The sequence below is a fragment of the Mus pahari genome, chromosome 13 (assembly GCF_900095145.1).
Source record: "Mus pahari chromosome 13, PAHARI_EIJ_v1.1, whole genome shotgun sequence".
Taxonomy (NCBI): domain Eukaryota; kingdom Metazoa; phylum Chordata; class Mammalia; order Rodentia; family Muridae; genus Mus; species Mus pahari.
Genome location: NC_034602.1, coordinates 54309489 through 54323853, shown reverse-complemented (window position 1 = coordinate 54323853; position 14365 = coordinate 54309489).

Below are 14365 nucleotides of genomic sequence, written 5' to 3'. Positions count from 1 at the left end.
CCTTGAGGGAGAACTCTCCACTGAAATTGAGGAGAGGGCCTTACACAGTTAACTACAGGAAGACTAAATGCAAAGCGTTTGCAATCTTCGGGGTGGAGGGGAATAGAAAAGAAGCAATCTTTTAAGTCAATCACTAATTTGGCATATTCCTTGGGAATAGCCACTGGAGAGGGAATACCAGGTTCTAGGGCCCCCATGGGAACCATGGTCTTATTAACTTCTTTGAGATCTTGCAGTAATCACCATTTGCCATTTCGTTTTTGAATAACAAATATTGGGGTGTTCCAAGGCGAGGTAGAGGGTTCTATGTGTCCTGCTGCCAACTGTTCCTGCACTAACTCTATGGCTGCAGACAATTTTTTACCAGGGAGGGACCATTGGTCAATCCAGACAAGGGAATCATCCTTGTAGGTAATCTTATCTGCCTGGCTTGCAGGGGGAGCAATGATCCTCATGAAAAATGGGAATTATAACCTAAGCCTGCACGATCCACTTTGAAAGGGGCAGCTATTGGCATAGGCCTCCCCTGCCTATTTTTGTCTAATCACTGTCCAGGGAGATAGCCCTGGGAGAGCATTTGTTAAGCAACAACTTCATTGGGACTACACATAAAAACTTTCATTTGAGAGAGAATGTCTCTTCCCCAAAGATTAACAGGAAGACCAGGAACAATGAAGGGCTGAATAGAGCCTGAATTTTCCTCACTATCTTCCCAAGTCAGCAACTGTGAGCTCTGGAGAGTATTTTTTGATTGTCCAATTCCTTGCAGATGGGTCAGAGTGGCTTGTAAAGGCCAAGCAGAAGGGCAGGTACTCTGTGAAATTACAGTAGAGTCAGTGCCTGAATCTAAAATGCTTTCAAAGCTCTTGCCATTTATCTTAAGGCTGAGTGTAGGGCAGTCCCTAATGGTTGTCTGGACCCAGTACAGGTCTGAGGAGCCTGGCTGAGAAGAGTCGCGCCATGCACCTATCGCTGGGTGGGAGGTATCTAGAGGTAGAGGCAGAGACTGTGCCAGGCGTTGCCCTTGCAAGATTGATATTGGGCATCAACAGGCACTGGCCAGAATCTTAATTTCTCTGGTATAATCTTTGTCTACTAGAGAGGGGTGGACTATAAGACCCTTTAAGGTGGCAGAGGCACACCCTAAAATTACAAAATACGTATGAGGTGGGGGAGAGCTAAAAGCCCCAGTGGGAAGGCTCTTGGTGCTGGCTGTTTGTGCTAGGAGACCAAGAAGGAAATGCTGCTTGTGTAGATAATCAGCCTCTAGCAGGGCTTTTCTAGCTGTACTTGACTCCCTGCCACAGTGCAGTGTAACTTATCAGCTTCTGCTGTGCAAATTGAGACTGCCTTTTAAACAAGTTAAACTAAATTAAAGGATTGGACAGCCAACAGATAAAGTTTTAACCATTTTTTTTTCAACATGAAACACAGAACAACAATCATTCAAACAACAAAACAAAAACAAACATAAATTGACAGACATATGGACAAATTGGTACACCAAGGACAGACAATAGACAGAGAGGGACTTGAACTTGATGCCTCAAAGGGACCCAGATATCCTAACCAGAACTAAGAGTATCTCCATAGGAGCCAGAGAGAAAGCAGGACGTCTCCCAATTTCCTCCGGTCTCTAGGAGAGCTCTGAAATAGCTTATTTTTATTTTCCCTCTCTTTTGCTAAAACGTCCCAAACAGGGGATAGCTGCTTTTCTGAAATTTATTCTCTCTCTCTTTTTATCTCTCATGTTTAAAGTCTAATTCTTTATCTCTTTTTTTCTGGGAATTCTGCCAGAGAAGGGAGAGGAGGCACAGTGGTAACTTCTGATAGTTGTTTCTCAGTGCCCTGCTTTTCTAACTTTCCTAATTACTCCTCAACTTGTCAAATTCTTTCATTTATATATTTACCATTACTACTTCTGGGAATTAAGAATAACATAAATGTGCTTGAGCTAAAATTTTTTTCTAACACCTGTTATTTTGTTTTTTTACTCTTTTTATTTATTTTATATTATTTTAAACCCTATTCCTCCCACCTGGAGCAGCTCTTGGCTGTGTACAAATTTTCTTAACCCATATTCCTAGTGTCTTGAGGGATTCCTTGAGATCCCTTTAAAAACAATTCATATTTACTTAATGCTTGTCCCATAGTCTAGCCACTTTTTACGGTGAATCTCTGCCCCATCAATAATGAACCAAGGACATATCTAATTTATAAAAATAAAAAATAAAAAATTATCAAATTCTTTTTCTTTACGTTCACCCCTCTTTCCCTGAGAGAAGCTTTCAGGTCTCTGATGAAGACCTCTTCTTTAGACAACTTATGGCCCATTTCTATATATGGGACGGAGATGAATCCACTTCACTGTGGAGGAAGACTTTTATTCTCAAGAGCAGTAAGAACTCCCTCTATGAATTTTACTAACAAACTACAGAGGAAGACTTTTTCTCACGAATGGTGAGAACGCTCCCTCTATGAAAATTTACTACTCCACTACGGAGGAAGTCTTTTTCCCGTGATCAAGGGGAACGCCTCCTCTATGAAAGTTACTACTCACCTTTTACTTCTTCTTCTTCTTCTTTAGTCATGACACTCTTTGCTTGGAGCTATTCTTTGGTCTCCATCTGGCAAGGATCTGTACCCTGAGCCCCACTTCTCGGGTGCCACCTTTCCCGGCCCGCAGGACAAGTTATTCCATGGGGTCGAGGGGGACCACGAACCTGAGGTGAAATGGGCAGGAAAGAAGAGGGAAGCCCTGCAAAGGTGTCAAGGCTTTGTTTATTGCCAGCTTGAACATTTGGTTATAAACACTGTGAGGGGAATGGGGAGGGGTTGAGAAACAATCATAAGAAACAGAGTGAAGGACAAATGGGGGGATGCTGACTGCAGACTTGAAACTTCTTGTGATTTCCTCAGAGTCTTGGCACCACTGCTCTGGAACACCAGGCAGCTAATATCAGAGTCCTGGATCCTCCCAGGTGTCAGCTTAGGACAGTAGTAGCCTTGGGAGGAGGGAGATAGAGCAGTCTTGGCAGGGAGGGTGTCCAACACCCCTGGGAAGGAGGGGGCAACTCGGCTCTCAACCAAGAAATATATGGCTCTCAGATGCAGACTGTAAAAGGCCTGGTTTTTCTCAGCCTGCTCTCCAACACTGTAGGTTGCCAATTTTTCTTTTTGACTATGTCCTTTGCCTTACAAAAGCTTTCCAGTTTCACGAGGTCCCATTTATCAATTCTTTATCTTAGAGAATGAGCCATTGGAGTTCTGTTTAGGAAATTTCCCCCTGTGCCAAGATATTTTATATTATTTGTTGGCTATTGTGAAGGGAGTTGTTTCCCTAATTTCTTTCTCAGCCTGTTTATCCTTTGTATAAAGCAAAGCTACTTATTTGTTTGAGTTAATTTTATATCGGGCCACTGTCCTGAAGTTGTTTATCAGCTAGAGATGTTCTCTGGTAGAATTTTGGGGGTTGTTGATATATACCATCATATCATCTGCAAATAGTGATACCTTTATATCTTCTTTACCAATTTTCATCCCCCGATCTCCTTTTGTTGTCTTATTGTTCTAGCTAACACTTTGAGTACTATATTGAATGGATATGGGGAGAGTGGACATCCTTGACTTGTCTCCAATTTCATTAAATTTCAGGAAGTCTTTAATTCTTTCTTTATTTCTTCCCTGACCAAGTTATCATTGAGTAAAGAGTTATTCAGTTTCCACATGTATGTGGGCTTTCTGTAGTTTTTGCTGTTACTGAAGACCACCAGCCTTAGGCCATGGTGATCTGACAGAATGCACAGTATTATTTCAATCTTCTTGTATCTGTTGAGGGTTGTTTTGTGACAATTACATGGTCAGTTTTGGAGAAGGTACCATGAGGTGCTGAGAAGAAGTTATATTCTTTTGTTTTAGGGTGAAATGTTCTGTAGATATCTGTTAAATCCATTTGGTTCATAACCTTTCTTAGTTTCACTATCTATCTGTTTAGTTTCTGTTTCAATGACCTGTCCATTGATGAGAGTGTGGTGTTGAAATCTCCCATTATTATTGTGTGGGGTTCAATTTGTGTTTGAGTTTTAGTAAAGTTTCTTTTATGAGTTTGGGTGCTTTTTCATTTGGGGCATAGATATTCAGATTTTTTGTTGGTGGATTTTCCCCTTGATGCATATGAAGTGTCCTTTTTCATCACACTTGATAACTTTTGGTTAAGTCTACTTTATCAGATAATAGGATGGCAACTAATGCTTGTTTCTTGGGACCATTTTCTTGGAAGACCTTTCTCCATCCTTTTACTCTGAGATAGAGTATGTCTTTGGTATTGAGGTGTGTTTCGTGTATCCAATCTGTTAGATAATGTCCTTTTATAGGTGAGTTGAGTCCAATAATGTTGAGAGATATTAAAGAGAGATGATTGTTGGTTCTTGATATGTTTGTTTTTGTAGGTGACTTTATGTGCTTGTAGCTTTGTGCTTTTGATTTTGTTGTGAGATGCTTAATATTGTCTCCTTTCCTTGTTGTAGGTGCCTTTCTTGTGTTGGAATTTTCCTTCCAGGATCCTCTGTAGATAGATACTGCTTGAATTTGTTTTTGTCCCGGAATATTTTGGTTACTCCATCTATGTTGATTTGGGGTTTTGTGGGTATAGTAGCCTGGGCTGTCATTTGTGCTCTCTGAGAGTCTGCATGAACTCTGACCAGGCTTTTCTGGCTTTCAGGGTCTCTGCTGAGCAGTCTGGTGTAATCTGATATGTCTACCTTTTAATATTACTTTTTTTTCATCGCAGATTTAATATTCTTTCTTTGCTCTTTACATTTAATGTTTTGATAAATTATGTTACAAGAAGATTTTCTTTTCTGGTCCAATTGATTTGGTGTTCTATAGGCTTCTTGTACCTTTATGGCAGTCTCTTTATTTTAGGTTGGAGAAGTTTTCTTCTATAATTTTGTTGACGACATTTTCAGGTCCTTTGAGCTGGGAATCTTCATTCTCCTCTATTCTGATTATTCTTAGATTCGGTCTTTTCATTGTGTCCTGAATTTTCTGAATGCTTTGAGTTAGGAGATTTTATGTTTTGAATTTTCTTTGACATTTGTGTCAATCTCTTCTACCATGTCTTCTACACTGGAGATTCTTCTATCTCTTGTATTCTGTTGGTAATAGTTACATCTGTAATTCCTGACCTCTTTCCTAGGTTTTCCATTTCCAGGTTTGCCTCCATTTGTGTTTTCTTTATTGTTTCTACTTCTACTTTTAGTTCTTGGATTTTCTTATTCAATTCCTTCACCTATTTGCCTGTATTTTCCTGTATTTCTTTCAGTGAGTTATTGGTGTCCTCCTTAAAGGACTCTATTATCTTCATAAGATAGGATTTTAGGTCAACTTCCTAATTTTCAGGTGTGTTGTTGTATTCAGGGATTGCTGTGGTGAGAAATTGGGTTCTGATGATACCCACGTATTTTGGTTTCTGTTGCTTATGGTCTTGTGCTTGCCTCTTGCCATTTGAATATCCCTGGTGTTAGTTGGTCTGGGTGACTGTATGGAGTCTGACTCTTTTGTTCCTAGGTTGCTTCAGGTCTCCTGGTAGGCCTACAGTCTTGACTGTATCAGACCATCTGTTGGGCCTTCCAACTGGGAGCTCTTCACAGGGGCAGAGAAGCTGCTGATATGTTGCCCTGGCTGCAGTAGATCTCCTGGGAGGCCTTCAGACTCTTCAGTGGAGCAATCAAGCTGTTGTCCAACTGCTCTGAGAGCAATGGATCCTCAGCTGCTCTGAGTACAGAGGGTTCTCAAGTGCTCAACTGCTCTGAGTGCAGTGGGTCCTCTAGGATGGATCAGGATATGCTGTTTTCATGGGAGCAGACCAACTAGGAGTCTTCCCCAGCAAAAAGGATCAGGCAGAATGGTGGAAGGGACTGAAGTAGAGTAGTATTTGGGAAGGCAGGGGTTTGGGTGGGTGATGGGTCTAGTGTCTACAGGCTCCCAGCAGCAGCTCTGGGACTGGGGGTAGGGTTGAGGGGAGGTTCCTACCAACTGCTCTGAGTGCAGGGGATCCTTTAGGATGGATCAGGATATGGAGTCCTCAAGGGAGTAGACCCAATAGGAGTCTACCTTAACAGTAAATATCAGGCAGAAGGGGTGGAAAGGAAGGAAGGGGAGTAGTATTCAGGAGGGCTGGGGATTTTGGTGGGTGTCCACCAGGCTCCCAGCAGCAGCTCCAGGATGGGGAGGGGGGGTTATTGCCAACTGCTCTGAGTGTAGCAGGTCTTCTAGGTTGGTTCAGGATATGGAGTCTTCATGAGAGCAGACTAACTAGGGGTCTGCCCCAGCAGCAAGGACCAGAAGTGTGTAGTTTTCATATCATAAATGTATATTGACGATCAGCTTGTGTTGTTTTTTTTTGAAGGCATAAGATCTTTGTCATTTCTTTGGTGCCCATTTGTTTCTGAATCTGTCAGAAGGATGCTTCCCTCTTTGTCTTTGCTTCTTTGTCAAATCCAATTTGCTTTATGGGGGTCTTCTTTGAGCTTCCTATTCTAATTAGCTGACTGATTTATCTTCCATTTTATCAATACATATATTGATATCACTATGGTAAATAATATATGATATTATCCACAGATATATTTATGATATCAGACAGTTTTGTCTAATTCTGTTTTTTCTCTTTATCGCAAGTAATTGGCTATTATTTTATTACTTAGCATTGCCACAGTAAACTTATTGTTATTCATAATATACATTAAAGGAGTTTTGCTAGGCTTGTGTTGAACCTGCAGATTAACTGGGAAGAATAGACAATAATGACACCCTTTAACCATGAATATGGATAGTTTATCACTTATGCTACTCAGTGATTTCCTTTTTCAGAATTTTGTAGCTGCTCTCCCATACATTATACATATAATTTACAGATTTCTACCTATATACTTCATAATTTGGATGCTAATATTAATATTGTATATTAAGTTCTACTTGTTCATGTCACACAGAAAAAAGTTGAATTTTTTTGTTTGTTTGTTTTTTTCAAGACAGGGTTTCTCTGTATAGCCCAGGCTGTCCTGGAACTCACTTTGTAGACCAGGCTGGCCTCGAACTCAGAAATCCGCCTGCCTCTGCCTCCCGAGTGCTGGGATTAAAGGCGTGCGCCACCACACCCAGCCAAAAAAGTTGAATTTTATCATAAAAACATATTCTCTAGTTTTAGAAATTATGTTATCATTGTTGATTTGGCTATCCTATGTAGGCAATCATATTATCTGTAAAACTTTTTCATATTTTTCTTTTCCAATCTGTGTAGTTGTCTTTTCCTTTATTGTCTTCCTTGTTCAGCTGAGACTAGTGGTATGATGTTGAAAGGGGATACAAAGCCTGATCCAGCAATCTCCTATAAAGAGGCAAGACTTTCAGTGGAAGGATGGTGACATTGGCCACAAAACCTCCAACATACAATTTGTCCTACCCGCATGATGTAGTCCAGTAAAGGTGGTACAGAAATTACATAGCTAGACAAAGATTAGTCCAATTTGAGACCCATATCAGTAAAGGGAGTGTACCCCTTATACTGCCTGGGAACCCAGAAAGTAGAGCCAGAAACCTAGGATAGAAACCTGTCCAGAAGAAAAGTAGACAAATGTTTCCTAAACATATTCTGCTATATTCTGTATTCATAGACAGGAGCTTGGCATAGTAACCATTAGAGAGGATCCATCCAGCAGCCAATGAAAACAGATGAAGAGACTCACAGCCGAACGTATGGCAGTACTCAGTGAATTCTGTGGGAAAAGGGGAAGAATGATGGTAGGAGCCAGAAGGGTCAAGGACACCACAAAAACAAACAAACAAAATACAAACAAACAAAACAAAACAAAAAAAACGCATAGAATAAACAAACTTGGACCCAGAGGTACTCTCTGCTGAACCAACAATTAGTGACTCTGCATAGGTCATGTGTTATTTATGTAAGTGCATTATCTCTAAAGAGCACATGTGGGGACTAGTGGTTGGAGGGGTGGGAACAGGGTGACATGATGCTATGGTGTATCACGAAGCCTAGTGCTCCTCTTCATTAAGCAGGAGGGTTGGCACCATCAACATGGATTAAGATGCTATGGTTCAGTAGTTTACCACAAAGGAGAATGAGATAATGTTACCCTCTGGACTCAGGGTTATCCAGGTATAGTACGATCCACCACAGTAGAATCAAATCCACATCAGCTACAGCAGCATTGTGAGAAAGCTCCTGAAATGCATCTTCACATACCCTTAAGGAGCATGGCTTGATTTTGAACTATGTGTTCAAATAATTCCAATGGATAGTACTTACAAGCTTCCACGTAATATAATTAGGGCACAGTTGTTACAGATGTTTAGTTATTTTCTGTACTTTTTTAAATAGGAAATTTAAAGCTTCATAGAAGAAAAAAAATAAAATGGTAAATTTATTTCACTATTAACATAACAGTCATTTTTATATAATTATTGTGTTCTATATGCTAATTACTAGTTAGAATGTGAAGAGGAAATAATGATCTTGATTTGGTTGCCATAGAAATGGAGACTCAACCTCTCACCTTAGGTACATTCTAGCCTTTGTGATGTAACCAAGAAACTTATGAAATTGTTTCTTATTTATTTATTTCTTATTAAATCTATAGAGGAAGAAGGTATGAAAAACATGATTGAGGAAATGCCTTTATATTTTTAGTTAACATATAAATTAAAGTGTATAAATGGCTACTAAATGGCTTCTTGAAAGTAAGCAGTTAATAAATTGAACATAATGATGCATATATATATATATATATATATATATATAGTATTCACTCTATTAAATTAATTAGTATAAATGGCTACTAAATGGCTTCTTAAAAGTAACCAGTTAATAAATTGAATACAATGACATATATATATANATATATATATATATATATATATATATATATATATATATATATTATTCATTGTATTAATTAGTATTCTGTACCATTTTGATTACATAATTAGAAAGAATGGATATTATACTGCTTTAATTCTTGATAAGGAAGTGCGGTGTCCAGGGTGGGCTGAATTTCTTGTCTGTGCCCCACCTGACCAGTTTAGACTACTTGCTGAATAATTAAGAAGACTGGTGTGCAACACTTCAGACTCCAGGATGCTAGCTCCCACAACCATCTGCTAATGAAACCCCTGAGAATTCCCACAAAGCAGGAAAAACAACATTATACAATTATGTCAATCATTTCTTTTGTCCTTTACAGTAAAACACCACCCCACCCAATTAACCATCTTTCAGGCCTAGGGATTCATAAAATATTGAATAGGATCTTTAAGTTTTTCTCAAACCAAATACTGAAATTAAGGTTAAAGAGGAACAAATCATTAGATAAAAACATAAATATAAATATTTAATTCTTGGCATGCAATAGGATCCTAAGTGTCAGTTCATAGAGTTCCAACAGAGTTGGGAAGGATATTCAGAGGTCATTGTGTACAGGCCTCTACCTCTGGGAATGACTGTCTTGTACATGCTGGGTAATAGCTGGATCTCATTTCTCTAAAATCAATAGGAGAGAAGAGACAGAACTATTCCTACATGATGCTAGCTAGATCTTAGGATAAGGTATCCTTTGTAACCTCACTCAAAATTGATGTTATAGCTCATAGAAAGTTCTTCTTCCTTTGCCTAATGCAGAGGAGCACTTTCTTTGAAGAACCAAGTATCATGAGTTTCAAAAAGAAAAGCTTTATTCAAACTCAATATTACATGTTCTGCTCACAAATAAAATAGGGTTCTGTGATGTTTAAAATTGATTGCCAACTTTAGATTACCAGAATTTAGAATTAACTAGAAGAAGGACTTCTGTGTATGTCTGTGAAGCAGTTTTTAGATTGGATTAACTGAGTTGAAAACCCCTGTGCTAACTATGGGCAGCAAAATCTTGTGGGTTAAGGTATTGGATTCAAAACAAAAGGATCAATTTAAATAAGTCTTGGCATCTATCCTCTTTTTTTTTTTTTTTTTCTTCTTGAGTCTGAATGTAGCGTGACTAGCTTCCTCAATCTCCTACTGTCAATACCTCTCTCTCCATCAAGGTGGAATATATCCCAGTAAATTTTAAACCAACATAAACCTTTCTATTCTGACGTTCATTTTTGACAGGTCACAGAAAGAAGATTAATGAGTACAGACATTATTTAATTACATAATTTGACAGATTTTGTATCCTAGAAGTGTTTTGCTCTATTCTCTTTCAAGAGTCAACCTGTTGATGAAAGTATCTTTTACTTAATATTCACTGGAAAGCAGCTTAGGGAGTGCTAAGATAATTGTCACCAGTTGTCACCAGTATATGACAAAAATATCAAATATAACATTCTTTGTCCATTTTACAATGAAAAGATTGGTAGAGATATTTGTGTGTTTCTATTAATTTCCCTTTCATTTCTTAAGATGTAAATTTAGACTAAATAGAGTCACAAGCAATGCTCAGCTGAAAGACTGATGATGAGATGAAATACAAATGCATAAAAGATAGGCAAACTACTCTGGAACAACTTATTCAAAAGGTCTGAAATCAAAGTATTTACCTTTAGAGCTGTTTATTTTACCATCTTTCCTGCAAGTCTACTGTTTTTGTAGAAACCATAAAAGATTTCACCTTGAGCCAGGTGTGGTGGTGCACACCTTTAATCCCAGCACTTGGGAGGCAAAGGCAGGCAGATTTCTGTGTTTGAGGCCAGCTTGGTCTACAAAGTGAGTTCCAGGACAGCCAGGACTATACAGAGAAACCCTGTCTCAGAAAACTGGAAAAAAAAAAAAAAAAAAGAAAAAAGATTTCACCTTATCTTTTGAGTGTTTATAATGACAAGCTCTATAAGTTTGCTTGCTTTTGCTATAACTGAAAACTATGTCCAAAAACAACTTTTGGAGCAATGGGTTTGTTTCATTTTCTAGCTTAATCCATGATGAAGGGAAGTCAAGGTAGAAACTCAAGCAGGAATGTGAGGGCAGGAACTGAAACAGGGACCTTGGAGGGATGTTGCTTATTAGCTTACTCTTTCCATGGCTTTCTCAATTCAAACAAAGCCCATTTTGCCAAGGATGGCATCATCTATGGTGTACTGTAGATGTCTCCCACACCAATCATTACTCAAGAAAATGTCCCATAAGCATGCCCGTAGGACAATATTGACACGATGGAAGCAGTTCTTCAACTGAGACTCCCTTTTCCTATGTGTGTGTAGGTATGTGTCAAGCTGACAAAAATCAGGCAGCATGGATGCTAATCTCATAGCTATACACTTACACTATTTTCACTTCAAGTGAGAGACATTTCTGTCTCAATCTCCTGTCTTTGATTTTTTTTGGCAGCTTATATTTCCTATCAGCCAGTATAATCTATACTGGAGTCCATAATGTAGAAAAATGTTGATGGGGATATTTCTCTCCACATCAATTCACTGTAAAATTTTATTGGGTAAATTGTTGAGGAATGCTTAACCATTTTAAATTAAGTGTATTTGGAAGGAATTAGTACTTTCATTGTCATTGAAAAGCAAAAAGTAAAAATATCAGATAATAAATAAATGAATTTAGGAATTTATATTGCCATAAATTTTACATTACACATAGAAGAAAGAAATGTAAAATATCATTACAATTTAAAAGGTTGGAATTTTAGAAATGTCTGTCATATTCAGCATCAATAAAAGGGGTAAATTATGAGGTGACTGGGATCTATGCTGCTATTCTAAAATTTCAACTCATTTATAAAATGAGTTACGTGCATATGATTTAAGACAATCAAAATGAAATTTTAATAAGCTCAAATATTTTTAAACAAATTCAACATCATTCTCAAATTAAATTCTGTCAGCCCACACAATATCATTTTATTTTCCAACATCTAAGGAACCATTTTAGAGTTGAGTTGAGGTGTTAATTATCTTTGCAGGAATGCCATGTTCTAACTTGTTAATATTCCGAAAAGATTTTCTTGAAATAAAGTTTTGACTTTCTGCTAAGATGCTACCTGCTGAGATACACAATAGCAGAGATATGTTGATACACATGCCTTCCTTATGAAAAGTATGTGTTCTAGTACAAATTGTTAGCCAGATTTTTATAATTGAAATGCGTTAGAGTAATAGAGAATCTTCATTGTGTCTACTTACCTTTTATTCAGACTCCCCATGTCTCTCTGTGTTTTTATTATCTTTGTATCCATCATCTTTCCCTTTATAGATTTAGTGACACCTGTCTACCTAATGCTCTCAGCTAACTTTCTCAAAAGAATATAAGCCATTTTAGATAAACATTTGTGAGTAAATTATTTTATACTGAATTCTCTTAAATGACTCATGTTTGCAGTCTATCTGTATACTAAACAGTAGTATCTATCAGATCTGCTTCTGCTAAGATAGGAGGAAGCCTTTCAAAGTGAGTCACATGAACAGTTAGAAAAAATTAGGATGCCTAAATTCTACAGACAGAGACCTCACAACAGACCTGTATGCAGGATGCGTTAGAGAAAGACAGGTAGCTTGGTGCAATTTTATCAAAGAACTTATCATGAATCAATGCAAGTGATGTTATCTGTAACATATTAAAAAGTGTAAAGATTATGCAAATTTCTTTCACTAAGATGAAGGGAAATCAATGCAGCAGTTAAGATGCTCATTAGCATCCCTGCAGAAGGCAATGTGTAGAACAAACAGCCAGCTACAGGATATTATTTTTCACTTTGACAGTCATTTTTTTTTTCTCCTGTTTATGTTCAATTCAAAGCAATCAGTGGAGCCAGGTACAGTCCAGGGAAATCTCTGCTGGGAAAAGGTCAGGTCACATTTGGCAGATGGGCACTTTATTTTCCTGTCAGCACTCAGAAATTCAACTTTCATCTCATGAAGCGATGCAGCTGTCATCAAAGGGACCTGAAGCTGACCTCTTGTATTTGAAGAGATCTGGAACATGAGAGCTGGGAAGGATGATTTCCCTGTTGCTGTCACCTCTGTGAACCAGTTCCCTAATGATGGGGTATTTAAAATGATGCTGCTGCCAAGGAGATCCACTGGCATGGCCCCTGAGTAGACTTGGGCAGTCTAATGGTACAGGGAAGTTTTAAGTACACACAGCCTTTCTCGCAGCGGGTCTCACCTGCCACTCTGCCTTCCCAACAAGTTGACTTTCACCCCTATTTCAGGGCCATTCTTAAGACATCACTGTGATTTCTTGGGAGTTGAAAATAACCATAAGAATAGCTTTTCTTCTTTTAAAATTTTATCTGCAGATATTTAAAATGCAGGGAAACATCCAGGACTTCAAAATATTTGCTTAATTACTTTTCTTTTTTCTTTTTTAAACTTTATTTTATTTTTAATTTATTTTTTACACTTGATATTCCATTTCCTGCCCCCCAATTCACACTCCAACTGCTCCACATCCTGCACCTCCTCCCTACCTTACCCCATCGTGGATGCCCCTATCTCCCACCCCACCTGACCTCTAAACTCCCTGGGGTCTTTAGTCTCTTGAGGGTTAGACACATCATCTCTAAATGAACACAGACACATAAGTCCTCTACTGTATGTGTTTTGAGGCCTCACAGCAGCTGGTATATGCTATCTGTTCGGTGGTCCAGTGTTTGAGAGAATGCAGGAGTTCAGATTAATTTAGACTCCTGGTCTTCCTACAGGATTGTCCTTCTCAGCTTCTTTTAGCCTTCCCTAATTCAACAACAGGGCTCAGCTGCTTCTGTCTATTGGTTGGGTGCAAATATCTGCATATGACACTTTCAGCTGTTTGTTGGGACTTTCAGGGGGCAGTCATGATAGATCCCTGTTGTGAGCTCTCCATAGCCTCAGTAATAGTGTCAGGCCTTGTGACCTTCCCTTGAGCTGGATCCTACTTCGGGCCTGTCACGGGACCTTCTTTTACTCAGGCTTCTCTCCATTTCCATCCCTGTAACTCTTTCAGACAGAAAAAATTATGGGTCAGAGACTGTGAGATGGCAACACCATCCCTCATTTGATGTCTTGTCTTCCTGCTGGAGGTAGGCTCTATAAGTTCCCTCTCCCTACTGTTGGGCATTTCATCTAAGGTTCCTCCCTCTGAATTCTGGGAGTCTCTCAACTCCCAGGTCTCTGGTGCACTCTGGGGGGGGCATACCCCAAATTCCTATTTCCTGAGGTTGTCTGTTTACATTATTTCTGCTGACCCTCAGGGCTTCAGTCCTTTTCCCTTAATATCAGATCAGGTTCTCCTCTCCCCCCACCCCACCCACTTTCCCTCCCAGGTCCCTCCCCCCTTCTCCACTTGTGATTGCTTTTTTCTCTCTCCCAAGTGGGACTGAGGCATCCT